This window comes from Lucilia cuprina, chromosome 3 (assembly GCF_022045245.1).
Source record: "Lucilia cuprina isolate Lc7/37 chromosome 3, ASM2204524v1, whole genome shotgun sequence".
Taxonomy (NCBI): Eukaryota; Metazoa; Arthropoda; class Insecta; order Diptera; family Calliphoridae; genus Lucilia; species Lucilia cuprina.
In genome coordinates, this window is record NC_060951.1 from 43022872 (window position 1) to 43034348 (window position 11477).

Below are 11477 nucleotides of genomic sequence, written 5' to 3' on the forward strand. Positions count from 1 at the left end.
TTTTCTCTGAACGGACTGTTATATATTATCGGCAACTGAATGTATTATACTCTAGAGTCTAGTCTTAGTCCGACTTTTTTTAAGGCTACAGTGTTAACTAGTGAGTAGTTGTAGTTTTTTCTTTCGTATTAATTTAGTTTAGAATATGTCTCAGATTATAGTTTGGAATATTATGTGAACTATTGTCTGTACCGTAGGCTTGCCTATTGCCTGAAATACTGTCTAGACTAAACCATAATCTACATTCTTGAATATCGTCTGATCTACTGTCTAGACTATACTATAAACTCGGGGATATTGTCTAGTCTTGAATATGGGGATTTTGAATATTCTAGTTTGATGGTAGTATGATTTTCATCTTGAATATAATCTGGACTATAGTCTGCACTAAAGTCTGAACAATAGATAATACAATAGACTAGTCTGTACAATATTGTGAGCTATTTTCTGGACACTACCAGTAAAAACTTTGATTACCATGTATGAAGTTAAAATGCTAAACCTTACTTACACAATAGCAGTTTAAGTCATTATTTTAACACGTTGATGTCATTGGAGGCAATTTCTTACCACAAACGATTACAAGTAATTAGAAAAAGTAGTCATTGTAAATGACATGAATAAATGTATACAGCATCTGTATATTCACTGGCAAGATGGCTAATGAATTAGAATGTATTTATATAACACATTATTAGTAAGTCCTTATTCGATTACTTCTATGTAATCCAGATCATATGTGGTAGTTATTGAAAAGTATGTTGTTAGGTAAGCAATTACAATAGAAAGCCATTACCTAGTTTTTGCTGGGCTAGTTTTGATTATAGTATAAAATATAGATTTTAATATATAATTAATTATCTAAAATAATTTAGAAATTTATCCTCAAGATAAATAATTTAATTTTGTCTAATTTTGGCACTAAATAATTATATTTTAAAATCAACATTTAAATAGTAAATAAAAATTTAAACTAAATTTAAATGTAGAATTTAATAATTTTGGGAATTCTTTTGTTAGTAATTTTATAAATTGTCAAAAAAACGAAATAATATAATAGAATATTTGAATATTTTAAGCAAATACTTGTGTTTGGAATTTACAAAATTATATCTAAGAACATTGATTAAATTAGGTAATCTAAAAGTGTTTTAAACAAATTCAAAAATAATTGTGGTTAAAATGGAGTTTTAAAGAACTAAACATTAAATAAAATACAAAATTTAAATAAACAATATTTAAGAATGCCAACAAAGATATTTTATAAAACAAATTTTAAAACTATTCACAGATAAACATTTATCTTCATCATATGCATGTCAACTGTTTTGCAGTTAAATATTTTAACATAAAAAATACACAGAAAGAAATAAATTAAATATATTATATTGATAAAAATGTTTTTGAAACAAATGTTTGAAATAACCATTTTAAAATATAACAGCAATATTACAACTTGGCTGAAACTATCTATTGCTTTTCAATGTATTTATATTATATGTTTATACTTACGTTTATTTAAGAATTAAATAGTAAAACAATATTATTAATTTATGGTATTTATATTAATTTTATTGTAAAAATAACCTAAATTCCTTAATCATTAATAAAATTCATATTTATAATTTTTATTTTTTATTAAAATAAAATTATTATTGTGGTGGCTTTGGTATGTTTGTGGTCAATTTCAATCATACATGGATAAACAAAATTTAACTTATAATTGTTTGGTATATGAAAAGAAAATACATACATATATACATAAATTCATACATACATACATATATGTATGTAATAATAAAATTAATAACACAATGTACACAATATAATTGTCCATTTAGCAATTTTATTATTGTTACTTTTTAATGTAAATACTATTTATAATTAATTTTAAATATAAATTTTTTAAGTCAATATTTAAAAATAATGTGCTTTAATGTGAAAACAAATTTGATTGGATGACAATCAAGTATTTACATCTATTTTAAAAAATATAACAAAAGTTGTTTTAATTTTAAGTTAACTTTTATTTTATTGCATAAATATATGTCAACAAATAGAAATGTATAGTAGGGCATGGCCGACCATATGATTGATACCCTTCACCAGTTATGAATATTAAATGTGATTCATTTTTGTGGATAGGAGCAAATTTGGACCCATCCCGATAAAATGTACTGGATAGATTTATATTTATGAGTGCTAAATTTAAGGGTTCGTTCGAAACGGACGGACAGACATTATTAAATCAATTCAGAAATTGATGCTGAGTCAATCGTTACACCTTAATATGAGTCTAGTACTGTAGGATATAGTAAGGAGGTGCTTTCCTTTTACATTTTATCCAAATATAAATGAAAACGTACCTAAACACACAGAGTTTTATAAAAAAAAATACAATTTTTAATTTAATTCAAAAATGAAATGTCAATAAATAGAAAATATTTTTTCCAGTTTAGGAAAATAAAAAAAAAAATGTGTGAAAATTGTAATGAATCTATTAAAAAATACATATTTTTTATAATAGCAAAAATTTCGCGTACGGTCCTTAAAAATTGTCAAAACACTGAAAAGTAAATTGTCAAAACACTAAAAAGAAAATATTTTTTCCAGTTTAGGAAAATTAAAAAAAAAATTATGTAAAAATTGTAATGAATCTATTAAACAAAAATACATATTTTTTATAGATAGCAGAAATTTCGAGTACGATCCTTAAACTTTGTCAAAAAACTTTACTCTTCTTTATGTGAGAGTCAGACTACTTGTTATACTTTGGCCTGGACCATGCAGTAGTCTATACTTTGCACTTTGGATTATAAAAAGGACTAATATATAAAATGGGATAGTTTGTAGTCTGTACTCTAGACTAGTCTACATTCTAGACTGTTATGATTCACAGCTTGCCTATAGGCGCTACTAAAGAACTATTTATTGTGCAGGCTGCAGAAATATATACAATCTCGGACGTAAAAGAGTTAATGCTCTTGTTTATATTCAGCAATATTAGTCCATAATAATATTGCTCTTGATAAAAAATATACAATAATCTGGTCTTGTAGTATTCCATTCTCTGCATTATGGGTGAATAAATTCTCTCCTTCTGACTGTAGATTAGATTATAATATCTCCTAAAGTGTAATCTTATCAGTAAACTGAACTATAGAGATTTCGATAGCCTCGTACATATTCTATACATTTGTATGTATACATTTTAATATTATTGTCTATAGTAGTGCTATACTCCGGTCTATTGTCTCATTTATAGTATGGACTGTGGACATGTATAAAGTCTAAATAGATTAAAGGTACTCTAAAAATTGATATAATTTAAAGGTCTGATTACAATAATATGTACAATATAAGGTCTATAGTCATATCTTTTAAATTACTCTAATATGCATAAGGTTTTGTTAAAATTCTAAGCTTTGCTAAAAATTAAATAAAAAAACTGTAGTACATGTTCTAATTTAGATCAAATATAATATTGAAACTGTTTTTTATTAACATCTGATTTAAATTCTTTCGATTAAATTATTTACCTATAACCACTATCAATATTCTTCTAGAATATTAATTACATGTCATTATGAACTTTTCATTATTTTTAAGCCTAAAAATTTATGCAGCAACTTTTGACATCTAAATTATGTGATACGTATGCGTATGCTTGATGCCATATTTTAAATATTACTCATACATTATGGTGTACATGTAAAAACAATTACGTACATACACACATTTATGTATATACATTCGTTTCAGTAAATCTCATAAACATAAATACATACATATAATTTCATACAGAAACATACATATATATGTATGTACTTGTAAACTATTGTTGTTGTTGTTTTTGTAGTCGTTTCTGTTATTTTATATAATTTTATATGCAATTTCAGAAGTGGCTTAACAACTTGACCTGTATTTTAATTTAGAATATAAATTATGTTGAGTACACAAGTTGTATTTAATATGTTTGAGCTTACTTACACAAATGAAAACATATGCATACATACAGACACAATTATACCTCTACAAATAAATAAATACAATATTATACAAAGTTACACCATACACACTCATACTCACACAAAGTCATACTTACATTAAAAATGTATATTTATTTGTTTAAAGTGATTGTGAAAGTGTATCTACATAACTGTGTATTTATGTTTCTATATCTGTTTATATATAAATGTGATATGTATACTTACATACAAACACATATTTAGTGTGTTTGTGTATAAACATCATTTGTTATTTATTCATTTGTGTGTTTGTTTGTAATTGTATATATTTAATACTTATATGTAAAATTGTGATTATGTGTATCACTTTAAATTTTAAAATTAAAAAAAAAAAAAACTATAAAACTAACAAACAATTGATGCAATAAATTTAATTTTGATATAAATAAATGTAAATAAAAAAATGCACGTAATTGTTGTTAAATAAAATTAAACATTATAATAAAAAACATCACCAAACAGAAATATTTAGCATAGAGTTATATTTTTTATTATATTTCTTGATTTAATTAAAATTTTTATGTTAAAAAATTATATTTTTTGTTCGAATAATTGTTGTATAACTGACAGGAAAATTTTCTGATATTAGGCAAAAAAAAAGAGTAATATTTTTTGTGTTATAAAGCCAATTTATATAAAAAGTAGTCAGAAATTATATTTTTTGATACTTTTACCTACTTTTTACTTTTTTATTTATTTCATGTATACAATAGATGAGATTATGGTAAAGACTAGAGAAAGGTCTATACAGGAAATAGACGATAGATTAGACTATAGGGAAGATTAAATTCTGGGATTAAGTCTGATCTGAAGTCTCGATTATAGTTAATATTATAGTATAAAGCCCGTTTTTGTAATATAGTTTAGTCTATAATCTGGACTATAGTCTCTCCTAGAGCCTGGACTTAATGCTCGTCTATAGTTTGGACTATAGTCTTATCTACAGTCTGGCCTTCATGCTTTTCTATAGTCTTGTTTATAGTCTGGATTCTCGTCTTTACCCTGGACTATAGTCTCGACTAAAAGCTCGTCTATAGTCAAGATTATAGGCTCCTATATATCCTGGAATGTACTTTCGTCTTGAGTCTGAGCTATAGTTTTGTCTTTAGTTGAGACGATCTAGAGTTTGGCCTTTATGCTTGTCTATAGTAAGGACTATAATCTCGTCTATAGTCTGGACTATAGTCTAAATTAGAGACTCATCTAAAATTGGAATGAAGCCTCGTCTTTGGTCTGGATAATAGTCTCGTCTATAACCTGGACTATAGTCCAGACTAGAGGCTCGTACATAGTATGGACTATAGTGTAGATTAAAGACTCGTCTATAGTCTCGTATATAGTTTGGAATGAAATCTCGTCTTTAGTCTGGAATGAAATCTCGTCTGTAGTCTGGAATACAGCCCCTATAGTCTGGACTATAGTCTATAGATTTACTTTGTCTTTTTATCAACTGTAGTCTAGACTACAGGCCCCTGTATGCTTTGAGCTGTAGTCACCTCTAAAGTTTCGACTATATCCTTGACTAGTCTGGATAATAGTGCCTTTTATAGTCTGAACTTTTGTCTCATCTGAATCTGCCTGTACTCCAATCGTCCAATTTGTACTACATTTCCTTTTTTCTGGTGTAAACTATAGCCTCGTTTACAGACTGAACTAAGTTTTCAGGTCTTTAGAGACTATTGTCTTTGCTATACTTTCTCATCATGGGTCTGTTTTATAATATGAACAAGAGTCTAGTTTTTCCAGCCTAAAGTCAGTAGCAAATTCTCGTCTATAGCCCAGGACTCTTCTTAACTTCTTCTTCTAAATTTAATTATATTTCCTTTATTGGTAATTTTTCTAATCGAAATATTCTTATCTATATCAGAATTAAATCTACCAAACATAGCTCACATAAAATGTAATTATTTTAATTGAAAACTTAAAATTAATCAAAAGAATGCTCGCAATTACCAAATATTTCTTTTACAAGGACATCAGCAAGTTCCAAAAGACAATTACAGAAATATAAAATTTTGAAAAAAAAAAATGTGTTCATAAAGGTGTTCTGTGCAAAACATGTGTATGTATGAATGTCAGTAATCCAGTCTGGTGTATTTGCACATTCATGTTATAAATTATTGATGTATTATTTAGTGACTGTATTCTTTTTTTTCGTTCATTTTTGCTCTTGTTTCACTTAATTTTATGTCTTGTAAGTTTATGTTCGTATAGATACGTGACTGTTGAAAAATCCAGCTTAAATAAGATTGATGAAGAATGTTCTTTTTATTTTCATTTATTTCTCTCTCTCACTTTATTTTTTGCCCAACTACTTAATGTACATACATATGTATGTGCTAGTAGTTATTTATAAATGAATCCATGTTCGAAATGAATGTACATACGAAAAATTAAGTGTATATACGAATAGAGCCGTAAGGGTATGGAAAAGATATATTTAAGTGCAGAACTACATTTATAAAAAGGACCTGTATGTTTTTTATTTTATTTTAATTTTTTTTAGTAAATTTAATGTTAAGAGCATATAATGATTCTATACACGTGATACAATTTGGTATTAATTGTTGTTGGAAAAAAAAGCGAGTCATACTTTAGTATTACTAGTGATTTTAGTCGATTTGTAAGTGAGCTTTAAAGTGTTATAACTTTTTTTATGGGATAATTTAATAGTTTTAATATTATATAACCTGGACTGATGATTCGCCTATGGATTTTTTTCCATATTGTCTAGTCTATAGGCAGGACTATAATGACTATAGGTGGACTCTTGTTACGACTATATTCTCATCAATAGTCTAGGATATGGTCTTACTTTGGATACAAAAATATCATCAATATGAACTACAGAGACATCGGTAACTTGGCATATTGTCTCATATATAGACAGTACTGCAACCTGATCTACAGTTTGGACTATGGCTTCGTCTACTAGTCGATATTGTTCACTACTTAAAATCTGCCTATAAATCTGGACAATATTCATGTTTATTTTCCAGATTTACTATATATGAATAGTATGGAAGTTATGTCTCATCCATAGACTTACATATGTATAGTCTGGACTATTGTCTTGTGTATTATCTGCAATATAGTTAGTAGCATCTATTGTTTCATTTACAGTGTCGATGGGGCAGTAGCTTATTTTTAGTCTGTAGTATTTGATCTATAGCTTCTGTATAATTTTCTTTAGTCTTTAGCTTTGTTAGCTTTTTCTGTAGTCTGACCTATAGTCTCTACTAATAAGAAATTAAATATAAAATTTAAGTTTCTTATTTCAACCACAAAAACTTTAAAGTTTTTACCAACAATATGACAATTTTAAATCATTTACATGTAGAGAAGTGCATTGAAATCGTGACCTCTTTAACGTTACTTCAAAAAAAAAAAAAAAAAACAAAATACAACGTAGGTACACTCATCCTTACCAAAATGTTTCTGTCTATACGTGTAAAAAATGTTATTTCTTATTTCGAAAATACACCTATTATTTTCAAGAAAAATTTATAGTTTTCATTTCAGCTTTGGCATTTTAAAATTTCTGTTTTAAAATGTTAACTGCAGCAAGGATTCTTGACAACTTGAACACTTGCAACTTAAAGTTTCTTGTTGATTTTGTTATACCCTACAGTTTTGTTTGGTAAAAGTTTTACTTTATTTAATATTGCGCATAAAAAAAACATGTATATTACAAATATTTTATTTAATACAAATCGTCTGCCTCTTGACATAAACATACATATGTATGTATTTCATAATCTATGATATTTCAATGTTTCATGTGACATTACTGATGTTTCACTTTTTGTATTTAAATCCCAGAAAAAAGTAAATTTTGGAAAATATTAAGTAAAGTTAAAGAATATTACAGAAATCTTTTTATAATATATATATTTTTTTAAGCTATTGCAATATTTTTTAGAGTACCTTTCCTAGCCAATTCGACTGACAACTATCACTCTGCTTTCATCTAAAATTTTATTTATCAGCCTTCAATAAAGATTGATTTTTCATTTTGTTGTCTTTTGGTTTCTTCAACATTTTTGTTCTTTTTGTTTTTCTTGTTTGTATATTTTGTTTTGTTGTTTTGTTATTGTTAACAAAAATATTTGAAAAAAGGAATTGTTTTCGAAAAAACTTTGATCAGGGTTGAACAAACATACTCAGGTGTTTTCTAAAAGTTAAAACATAAAACTTTTTTTTGTTTTTTTATTGGCAAAACAAGTATAGAAAAAAATTGAAAGGTTTTCATTTGTTTTTTTTTATACTTTTATTGAATTTGTTTTCTTTAAAATTTTTGCTGCATTTTTTTTTTTCGAATACAGAAAGTAGTGCGTATTTGAAATGGTAAACTGATGTTTCATTGAAGAATTTTTTTTTTAACCAAACAAAAAACGATTTTGGTTTATGTGTTGAAAATATTTCAACTTTTTATTTTTTTTCTATAATTAAAAAAAGAATTTTATAAGAAAATATTTAAGAAGTTTTAATTTAAACTTTAAGTACTTCGCAAAAATTGAATTTCTATGAAGAAGCAACATTGTAAAATTATTTAGGTCTGTCACAGAATTCTATTTCGATCAAAAGTAGAATTATCTTTTCTAATATTCTACTTCAAAAAAGAAAAATTTACAACTTTCTCAAAAAGAAATCACTTTACATTTTCAACGTAAAATTGACAATAATTTATTTCTATAAGTTTTTATTGATTTATTTACAAGTTCTAATTCCACTTTCGATCAGAATGGAATTTTGTGACAGACCTGATTGTCAGGAAAAAAACTTTGTATTAAGTTGCAAATTTAAAATAGCGCAGATTTACCTGTTTATTTTTAAAATTTTAATTTAACAAAATTTATAAAAAAAAAATTATCAAATATTTTCAATATAAAATATATATACGGATGAATTTCTATAAAAAGTAATTTTATGGAACATTTCTATTTCTAAGTAAATTTATTGAAAATTTTCTGTCGCAAAGAAAAGAAAAGCTTTAAACAGAAAAGAAAATTTATCGACCATTTTTAACAGAATAGAAAATTTATCGACTATTTTCTATTTTCTGAAGAAATAAACTTTTATAAAATATTTTCTCTTGAATGGAAATCTAAAAAGATTTCTAAATAAAAAGAACATTTTTTTATTTAGAAAAGAAAATTTATTGCAAATTTTCTATAAAAAAGAAAGTAATGGAAAATTTCTTATAAAAAAAAAATTATTGAAAATGTTCTACAAATCGAAATTATTCTATGAAAAGAATATTGATTAAAAATTATATATATTTTTTTTTTTTTTTTTGTAAAGAGTCGAAATAAGACGTTACCAAAATATTCTATAAATTTTAAATATATTAAAAACTTTCTATAAAAGAAAACATATTAAAATTTTTCTATAAATAGAAAATATATTTAAATTTTTCTTTAATAAGAACATTTATTGAAATTTTTCTATAAAAAGAAAATTTAATGAAAATTTTCTACAATATGAAAATTGTCTTTAAAAAGAAAATTAATTGAAAATTTTCTATCAAAAAAAAATTTTTTTCTTTAAATTTTAAATAAAAAGAAAGTTTATTGTAAAATGTTCTAAATGTTCTATTGTATGAAAAGAATATTAATCGAAAATTATATAATTTTTTTTTATAAAGAGTCGAAATAAGACTATAAATTTAAAATATATTAAAACTTTCTATAAAAGAAAACATATTAATATTTTTCTATAAATAGGAACATTAAAAAAATTAATTCTGTAAAAAGAATATTTATTGAAAGTTTTCTATAAATAGAAAATTTATTGAAAATTTTCTTAAAAAAAAATTAATTGAAAATTTTCTATAAAATGTAAATTTTTCATCAAAAAAATTTTTTTTTAATTTTCTTTAAAAAATATTTAATGAATATTCTTTTAATAAAACTGTTCAAAAATTTTCTATAAAACGAAGTTTTAAAAAATATTTTGTAAAAAAAAATTTTTTGTTAAAATTTTCTATATTTATACAAAATTTATCAAAAATCTTCTATGAAAAAAATATTATAAAAAACTTTTATTAAAGGAAAATTAAATTTTCGTAAATTTATGTTATAAGCAAATTTTACAAAAATTCTTTATTAAAATAATCTTTAATTATTGTTTAAAAAATCCCAAAAACATTAACTATTAACTTAGTAATACTTAAGAATATGATATACAGAATATACACATATGTACCATTTGCTTCATATTCTTTGCTTATACTAAAGAAAGTTGAAAAAATCAATTTAATATAATTTCTTATTATTATTATTTATTTCATTATCCACACAGAGACATATTAAACAGAGAAATAATAAGTATGCACATTGTACAATGTATTATATTCTTGTTTGTACTTCTTGATCATCACTGAGAAACAAAAACAAAACACAACAAAACATAATAAGAAATTAAAATGTAAAAACATTCATACCGTACAAAAACAAATGTAGAGTAAATATCAGTTATGAGAGAGAACAAAACAGAACTCAGCCTTATAAAACTCACGGCTGAAACAAGTAATGTGTATGTGTATGTATATAAAATAGCAAAAACATAACAGCATGTATACATTTTAATAATAAGGAATTATAGGACAAAAGAAAACAAAAAATGTTTTGCATTATGTATGGTTGTAGTTTGTTGTTGGTTTTAATATTTTAAATGAGAATTTAAATATTTTTATCTAACATTAGCTTGATATGATTATTTTAAAATTTTTAAATTTATCTACTTATGTAGTTCATTCTCTATCAGAAATTTATGTGCTCCTAATACTTACCTTTAAAAGAATCTAATCATCCTATTATTTGATAAAAAAAAGTAAAAATATGCGGTTACACTTTTGTTCAGTTCTTTCTTTAACCGATGATTATATTCCAATTTTTCAACATGAGAACTTTTTCTGAAGTATTTTAAGAAAACAAATGTATATATGTTAAGACTAGAACCAGATTTGGAAAAATATTCATGATTGTAATCATTGCACTTTTTTTAAGTCTAGCCTTAAAACTGTATATACTTTATATTTCCGGTAAATTTGTTGAACGATTTCTTATATAAATTGGTTGCTGTAATGTATCAGTTTTTTACTAATTCAATGAATTATTCTAGAACCAGTTATATTGGAAGCAACGAAACCGTGTAGTATTGATCAATGATTTGACGTAGACCCCATCAAAGTTTACGCTCAGAATACCAGCAAACGATGAACGTTTATACTATAGATCAGACCATAATTAGCCCTGTCCCGCATCCTTCAATAACTAAACCACTCTAACTAATCACTAACCAACCAACAAACTAACTAACTAACTAACTAACTAGCTTACTAACTGACTAACTAACTAACTAACTAACTAACTAACTAACTAACTAACTAACTAACTAACTAACTAACTAACTAACTAACTAACTAACTAACTAACTAACTAACTA

At 24.7% G+C, this 11477-nt stretch overlaps 1 long non-coding RNA gene across 1 annotated transcript in view; it reads left to right on the plus strand.

The window, feature by feature from the left end:
- Positions 1-11477, plus strand: part of LOC124419128 — a 154156-nt gene that overhangs the window by 142018 nt on the left and 661 nt on the right. The gene's annotated exons all lie outside the window — the stretch shown is intronic.